This window comes from Rhincodon typus, chromosome 10 (genome assembly GCF_021869965.1).
Source record: "Rhincodon typus isolate 14 chromosome 10, sRhiTyp1.1, whole genome shotgun sequence".
Lineage (NCBI taxonomy): Eukaryota > Metazoa > Chordata > Chondrichthyes > Orectolobiformes > Rhincodontidae > Rhincodon > Rhincodon typus.
Genome location: NC_063341.1, coordinates 14,378,371 through 14,386,065, shown reverse-complemented (window position 1 = coordinate 14,386,065; position 7,695 = coordinate 14,378,371). Strand labels below are relative to the sequence as shown.

Here is a 7,695-nt window from a genome sequence, read left to right as displayed (position 1 = left end):
TACAGTCAATAGTAGCGCCCTGAGGAGTTTTATAGAACAAAGAGATCTCGGTGTACAGGTTCATAGCTCCTTGAAAATGGAGTCACAGGTAGACAGGGCGATGAAGAAGGCTTTTGGCATGCTCACTTTCATTTGTCAGAGCATTGAGTATTGGAGTTGGAATGTCTTATTGCAGCTGTACAATACCTTGGTGAGACCACATTTTGAGTACAGCATGCAGTTCTGGTCGCCCTTCTATAGAAAGGATATTATTAAACTAGAAAGAGTACAGAAAAGATTTACTAGGATGCTACCTGGACTGGAAGGTTTGAGTTATAAGGTGAGTTTGGGTAGTCTGGGAGTTTTTCCATGAAGCGTAGGGGACTGAGGGATAACCTTATAAAGGTATATAAAATCAAGATAAGGACTGATAAAGTAGATAGCTGACAGCTTTTCCCCATGATAGGGGAGTCTAAAACTAAATGGCAAAGGTTTAAGGTGAGAGGAGAGGGGTACAAAAGAGTCCAGTGGGATAATTTTTTCACATAGAGGGTGGTGAGTGTCTGGTATGGACTGCCAGAGATAGTGGTAGAAACGAATACAATTTTGTCATTTAAGAAACGTTAGGACAGGTACATGGATGGGATAGGTATGGAGGGATGGACCAAATGCAGGCAACTTGGATTAGTTTAAATTATGAAAACTGGATGGCATGGACAAGTTGGGCAAAAGGGCCTGTATCCATGCAGACCTCTATGACTATATCAGTTCATGTCAGGATTATAATAAAACAAAATTGACACCACACCAATGAAGTAGATAATGGAGTAAATGCTAGGTCAAAGAGATAGGTTTTAAAGAGAGTACTAAAGAAAAGAGAGGGTAATTGAAAGGCTCAGAGAGGGTATTTCAGAATTTAGGCCACAGGCAGCTAAAGACATAAATACCAATAGTGGAACAGTTAAACTACCAATGCTCCAGAGAGTAGAATCAGAGAACTTCCGATATCGTGAAGGTTTCTAGGCACGAATGCACGGTTTATCCATTGCTCTATCTTTATAATCCATTTTAGCAGTTTATTTTCTCAAACTCTGTCATTAGAATTTTGTAATTTCCTTTATTTTGGTTGTCTATCTGGCATCTCATGTCCAAATGTGCACAGTTCTATGATGGTCTCTTAAATTTTCCACTCGGTCAATGTCCTGGTCCTTATCTTCATCCTCAGTGGATTGTTTTCAATTCCCTATTTTGTCTGCATCCAGGATATCACACCTTTGTCAGCTCCAGTAATGAAGAGCATGCTACATTGATGTGGCTTTTCACTTGCTGATCCTTCCTCTGGAGATTGAACAACTGGTGGAGGTCCTTGTTCTGTCTGGCCTTGCTCAAGACATTGTAATTAACGTATTCTGAGATACTATTGTCACATGTCCAGTGAAGCCACAAGAAAACCTCCAGATGCACCTTCTATCTCCGACGTGTGAGCCAAGAGTTTGTCAGGAATAAAACAGCATATCAGTAATAGTATTCCTAGTCCTTTACATAAATTGCAATGACATGACATATTATATCTGAAAGTCTGGCAAGGCCGTTTTGCAGGAGGCCAATATGTTGCCTCAATAAGAAACTCTGAGCTATGTATCCTTATACTGATGAACATTGCTAACTAAAAATGCTAATGTCACATTGGGGTAGTGAATTTCAGGCATATTCATCATATTAGCATCTGTCTCAAATAGGCCTTCAACATCACAGATCATGCCATTGCACTCTTGCAGTTGGATTTGAGAATATAGCAGTTTTGAAGCATTGTCTTCCAGTGTCCAGTGTGAAAATGATGCAGAAGTGGCTAACCCTGTTGAGTCTTTCATAATTGCATTTGCATGGATGTGCTTATCTGACTTGACTGGGGCCAACTGATGCAAAGTATGTAAAAGTCATGATTGCTTGAAGCTATAAATTTTAATCTTCAATCTTGCAAAAGCAACTACCTTTCAATGAAATTCAACGTGATAGTGTGGTGATAATTAGTCATAACAAGATTAATACAATTTCTCCTAGCAGGCCCAAACGTACAAAGAATTGTACTTCACTCCTAAAGAGGACTTACTCTGCTCAAGTTGCATACGATGGCAATTATTTGATTTGTTATTGCACAGTTGAGTTTGGTGCAAAGATGGCAAGGTTTGAGCTTGTTGTCTTTGTCGGTGAGTTGCAGGTTCTGCCTGAGATGAAAGATGATTCACACCACACCCCTACCCTTCATGTTCCCTCTTTTGGGGTTACCATTTCTGTATCCCCAGTGACCTTTCAGCCCCCAGTTGTTTTCTTTTTATTCACTCGTGGGATACCTCCAAACTGGTACGTCCTCAGCACTCTGATTGATAAACCTGTGATATTCAAACTTGCTTTATTAAACCTCCAAGACTATGGCCCAATCCCCTAGCTGCAAGGACCCTGATCCCAAACTCTAATCGGACCAAGCACCCAACTGATTGCGACTGCAGCCCTTAACTGACTTTGCTCCCCCCCTTCACTACACGAAGAATTGGTCACTTTTGACTTGCAGACATGGCCAATTGATTGAAGCACATACAGTGTGTTTGTTGCATAAGCTGCTGGCACATGTTTAAAGTGTGATGTTGATGTAGACTATTGCATAGAAATAAGACAGCAACATGTTTGGCTCCTTGACTGTTCAGTGCTCTGAACTGCAACAAGCTGTCCATCTCTCCATATGTACTAAAATGCAATGCAAGCCTGTTGACAGGAGGTTGACAGCCTGTAAATTAGGTCTGGAGAATCTACGGGCTGAAAAGCAATGCAAGCCACACAAAGGCCATTAGCCTTGAAGTAAGCGCAAAGTGAGTGAACACTAAGAAAGTAAGATAAGAGCCATAAGAAATAAGAGCCATTGTGTGTAGGTGCATGGGATGAATGTATATCCCTGTGAGCAAAATGACCTGACAGTAGCACGCAGGGAATAAGTGTGCCCAAAATTCAAAATGAGATACTGAAGGACTGAAGTGGTGTGAGAATTAGTCCACAAGCAGCCATGATGATGTGATGAGGCTGGAGGACTGAAGAGATGTCCATGGAGCATGCAAAGAAATTGTTGGATGAAGGTCCAGAGAAGCAAGTGGCAAGCTACTGCTGCCAGGTATCTGTTCATGTTGGGAATTAGCACCACCCAGTTTCTCTGGGAAGAAACAGAGGATTGGGAGCTGCCCAGAAATAAGGCAGTATGAGTTAATAATGGGGATGCAAATACATGGAAATAAGGTACTGTTGCTCATTAGCTAGATTCAAAGTTCCCCATTTAAATCTTCAGGAGAAAATTTTATTGTGATATCGAGTATCTGATTTTTCCATTCTCATCATATTTTCCCATATTTTCTTGCTATTATTCATACACTTAAGGCAGCAGGAATTTGTTCCCCGCCACCGCCCCTCCAATTATTCTACTGATATTTGAGGGCAGACTGATAGTTGGTGGGGTTGGAATTGTCTTTTTTGTGAACCTGGGTATTAGCAAGTCAAATTTACTAAAGAAGGGTGCTCTTTTACGAATATAAATACATATTTAAAACAGGAATGCTTGTATGGGTGAGAACTTTAGGCACCAGGAAACAAAACAGCAGACTGCAGCCAAATTTGTGAGCAAGCTGTGTTATAGCAGCTGGAAATGCACATGCAGATGTGACAGTATGCATTGGGAACATGTGGGTATGTGTTTGCAGCAGGAATACACATTTAGGTATTCAGTATTTTTATTCTTTCATGAAATGTGGACATTGCTGCTACAACCTAATTGTCCTGAGAATGTGGTGCTGAATCACTTTCTTGGCCATGAAGTCAGTTCATCTGGTGTGGGTACACCTGCATTTCTGAAAGGAAGTGAGTTCCAGGATTCCTGCAACAGTGAAAGAATAACAATATAGTTCCAAATCAGGACAGTACATGTCTTAAAGGGGAACTTGCATGGTGAAGGATGCATTCACATGCACCTGTTGATCTTTTCCTTGGAGGTTGAAGAGTTTGCATGTTTGGAAGATGCTGTTGAAGAAGACTATGTAAATTGTTGCAGTACGTCTTGTTGAAGGAGAGAATTCCAACACACTCCTGACTTGGGCCCTGTAGATGGGACAGACATGGGAGAGTCAGAGAGTGAATTACTTCCTGCAGATTCCTATCTTGCAATCTGCTCTTTGTAACCACAAGTATTCATATGATCACATTAGTAGTCATAGCAATGAGGAGGTTGGTTAGCTCAGTTGGCTGAGAGGACAGGTTTGTTCAATTCTCACACTAGCTGAAGTCATCATGAAGGTTTTGCCTTCTCAATTTTACCTGAGGCTGTGGTAAACCTTAGGTTAAACTCATCACCAATCATCTCTGTCTATGATAATTTTTCAGTTCAATTTTTGGTCAATGATTATACCTTAGATGTTGATAATGGGGGAATGGTAATGCCATTGAAAGTCAAGGGGTAATACAGTCATAGAGTTACACAACAGGAAAACAGCCCCTTCAGTCCAACTCATCCATGCATACCAGATATCTTAATCTAGTTGCATTTGCCAGCATTTGGCCCATATCCCTCTAAACCCTTCCTATTCATAAACCCATCCAGATGGCTTTTAAATGTTGTAACTGTACCCATCTTCACCATTTCCTCTGACAGCTCGTTCCATGCATGCACCACCCTTTGTGTGAAAAAGTTGCCCCTCAGGTCCCTTTTAAATCTTTCCCCTCTCACCTTAACCCAATGCTCCTTAGTTTTGGAGTCCCCTACCCTGGGAAAAGACCTTAGCTATTCACCCTATCCATGCTCCCCATAATTTTGTAAACCTCTTTCAGGTCACCTGTCATCTCCAACACTCCAGGGCAAAAAGCCCAAGCCTCTCCCTATAGCTCAAATCCTCCAATCCCAGCAACATCCTTGTAAATCTTTTCTGCACCTTCTCAAGTTTAACAACATCCTTCCTAAAGCAGGGAGACCAGAACTGAATACAGTATTCTAAAAGTGGCCTCACCAATATCCTGTACAGTTGCAACATGATCTCCCAACTCCTATACTCATTGCATTGACCAATTAAGGTAAGTCTGTCATGTGGGAGGACAGAAGACTATTGGAGTTTGCATGCAGTCTTCCAGGGAGGATAATGTATTCAAAGACACTTAGTGCCTGATCATGTGACCTGGCATGTGGAGGACGGGGGGTTGATGGGGGAATGGGTATTGATGGCAAGATCCCTATCACTGCCATCAACTTCTTCCCAGTGTCATTTTTTAAAAATTGATTCATGTGAATGGCCGTTGCTGTGTAGACCAGCATTTATTGTCCTTTCCAAGTTACCCTGGAGAGGGTGGTGGTGAGCTGCCTTATTGAACAACTGCAATCTATTTCTTATTGACCCACATATCACTAGTCAGGGATTTCCAGTATTCCAACCCTATGACACTGAAGGAACAACAATGTATTTCCAAGTCAGGAAGATGAGTGACTTGGAGAGAAACTTGCATGTAATGGTATTTCTGTATATCTGCTGCCCTTGCCCTTCTAGATGGTAGTGGTTGTGGGTTTGTGAGGTATAATGAGCCTTGGTAAATTTTTGTAGATTATCTTGTAGAAGGTACATACTGCTGCTAGTGAGTGTCAATAGTGGAGGAAATGAATGTTTGCCGATGTGGTGCCAATCAAGTGGAATACTTTGTTCTGGATGGTGTCAAGCTTCTTGAATGTTGTTGAAGCTGCACCCCATCCAGGCAATCGGGGAGTTTTCCATCAAACTCCTGACTTGTGCCTTGTGGATGGTGGACAGGCTTTGGGGAGTTAGGAGGTGAGTTACGCGCTACTGAATTCTTAGCCTCTAAACTGCTTTTGTGGCCACAATATTCATATGGCAAGTCCAGTTCTGTATCTGGTCTTTGGTAACTGCCAAAATGTTGTAAGTGGTGTATTCAGCAATGATAATTTCATTGAATGCTGTGGAAAATGGTTAGGTTCTTGCTTATTGGGGATGGTCATTGTCTGGCACTAATGTTACTTGCCACTCATCTGCTCAGGCCTGGATGTTGTCAGGTTTTGCTGCATTTGAACATGGACCAGTTCAGTATCTCAGGAGTTGCAAACAGTGCAGAACATTGGTGAACATCCCCACTTTTAACCTTATGATGGAGGGAAAGTGAAGCAGCTGAAGATGACTGGGCCCCATACATTACCTGAGGAATTCTTGTAGAGATGTCTGGAGCATTGTAAGTTGATCTCAGAATCCCTACAATGTGGAAAGAGGCCATTTGGCCCATCAAGTCTGCACCAACCCTCCAAAGAGCATCTCACCAATGCAGTCCTCCACCCTATCCCCATAACCCTGCATCATGCCTAATCCACCTCGCCTGCATATCCCTGGACACTGCACAATAATTTAGCATGGCCACTTGCTCCTAACCTGCAGATCTTTGGACTGTGGTAGGAAACCAGAGCACCTGGAGTAAACACAAACGTACATGGGGAGAATGTGCAAACTCCACACAGGTAGTCACCCAAGGGAGGAAATGAACCCAGTTCTCCAGCACTGTGATGGAGCGGTGGTAACCACTGAGCTTCCACGCTGCCCCAAATGTGGGCGATCATTGAGATGTTCATTGGAATACTCCAGTCTAGAGGTAACAAAGACAGGGATGAGTGTTTTAGCAGAATATAAACTAAGACTGGGGTGAACTTTGGTGATTCTTTTTATGTTCATACGTGTTGAGTATCACTTCCACAATGGAAGGTGGAGCTCCAAATTCCACAGACAGCCCCGTGCTGAGTTGGGGCCGGATAAAACTCCTCTTTAGCATTGGCCACAGTATTTCCGGCAGATGTGACAACACCTGATGCATTTCAGTGCGCACACCCACCAGTCTTTTTCTTTCATTGCTTAAATGAACGGCAGCACAAATTTGAAGTTGGCATCCTGCCTGTATCAGAAGTTACAGGTGTGGTTTAATCGAGTATCCTGATACCTCCCCATTATTTTTCTGGTCTTCTCAAATTTCCTGGCCATAGGGTTTTTTGATCCAGTTGAAGAAAGCCAGGGGCGGTTAGACTTGTTGGAGATGGGTCATTGTGTGGTGTGAATGCCACTCGCCCAGGACCACCACTGGATGGTTTTCGACTGGCTTTCTAAGGAGGTGGGTGTGACCGTCTTTGCCAGAAACGTATGCAGCAGTGCTACAGGATGTAGTAACTCATCGCCGTGCTGTTGGTGATGTGGGAGGCGGGTTTTAGCCTGACTGGGGCCTGCCGTACCGCCACGTCAGTGAGACTGTACTGTGGCGGAGGAATGAGGGAGGGGACCGGGGTTTCTGTGGCAGCGGCGTGGAGAAACGGAGAGGCGGGACTACTACCAAGGCCGTCCCCTGTTGGGCCCGGCCCCCATTCCCCTTGTCTACCAACTCCATGTGGCTGCCGGCACCTTTGATGCTGCGTGTTTAAATATGAGCGTGCAGCAGCCGGACAGGGAAATGCGCGGATATTTAGCAGTGGCTTAAGAGATTTATCACAGAATTCTGAAACAGAAAACGATTTTTCCCCCCTTTCGGGCCTACTCACTGTGTCGGCGGTGAGACGGTTAGAAAGATTGGTAAACCATCATGAAAATTCTCTTTGGCGTTCAGTAAAATCCGTTTCCGTTTTACAACCCCTTCCCCCTCCGAAAAAAAACAAAT

General features: G+C 43.3%; 1 long non-coding RNA gene across 1 annotated transcript; it reads right to left on the bottom strand.

Moving 5' to 3' along the window:
* Positions 1–3,731: 3,731 nt before the first annotated feature.
* LOC125484191 lies at positions 3,732–7,694 on the bottom strand. Its single transcript, XR_007263032.1, has 2 exons — positions 7,580–7,694; positions 3,732–4,113 (listed from the first exon to the last, which is right to left on the bottom strand). It is a non-coding gene; the product is annotated as an uncharacterized LOC125484191 (long non-coding RNA).
* Between the last annotated feature and the right edge of the window lies 1 nt (position 7,695).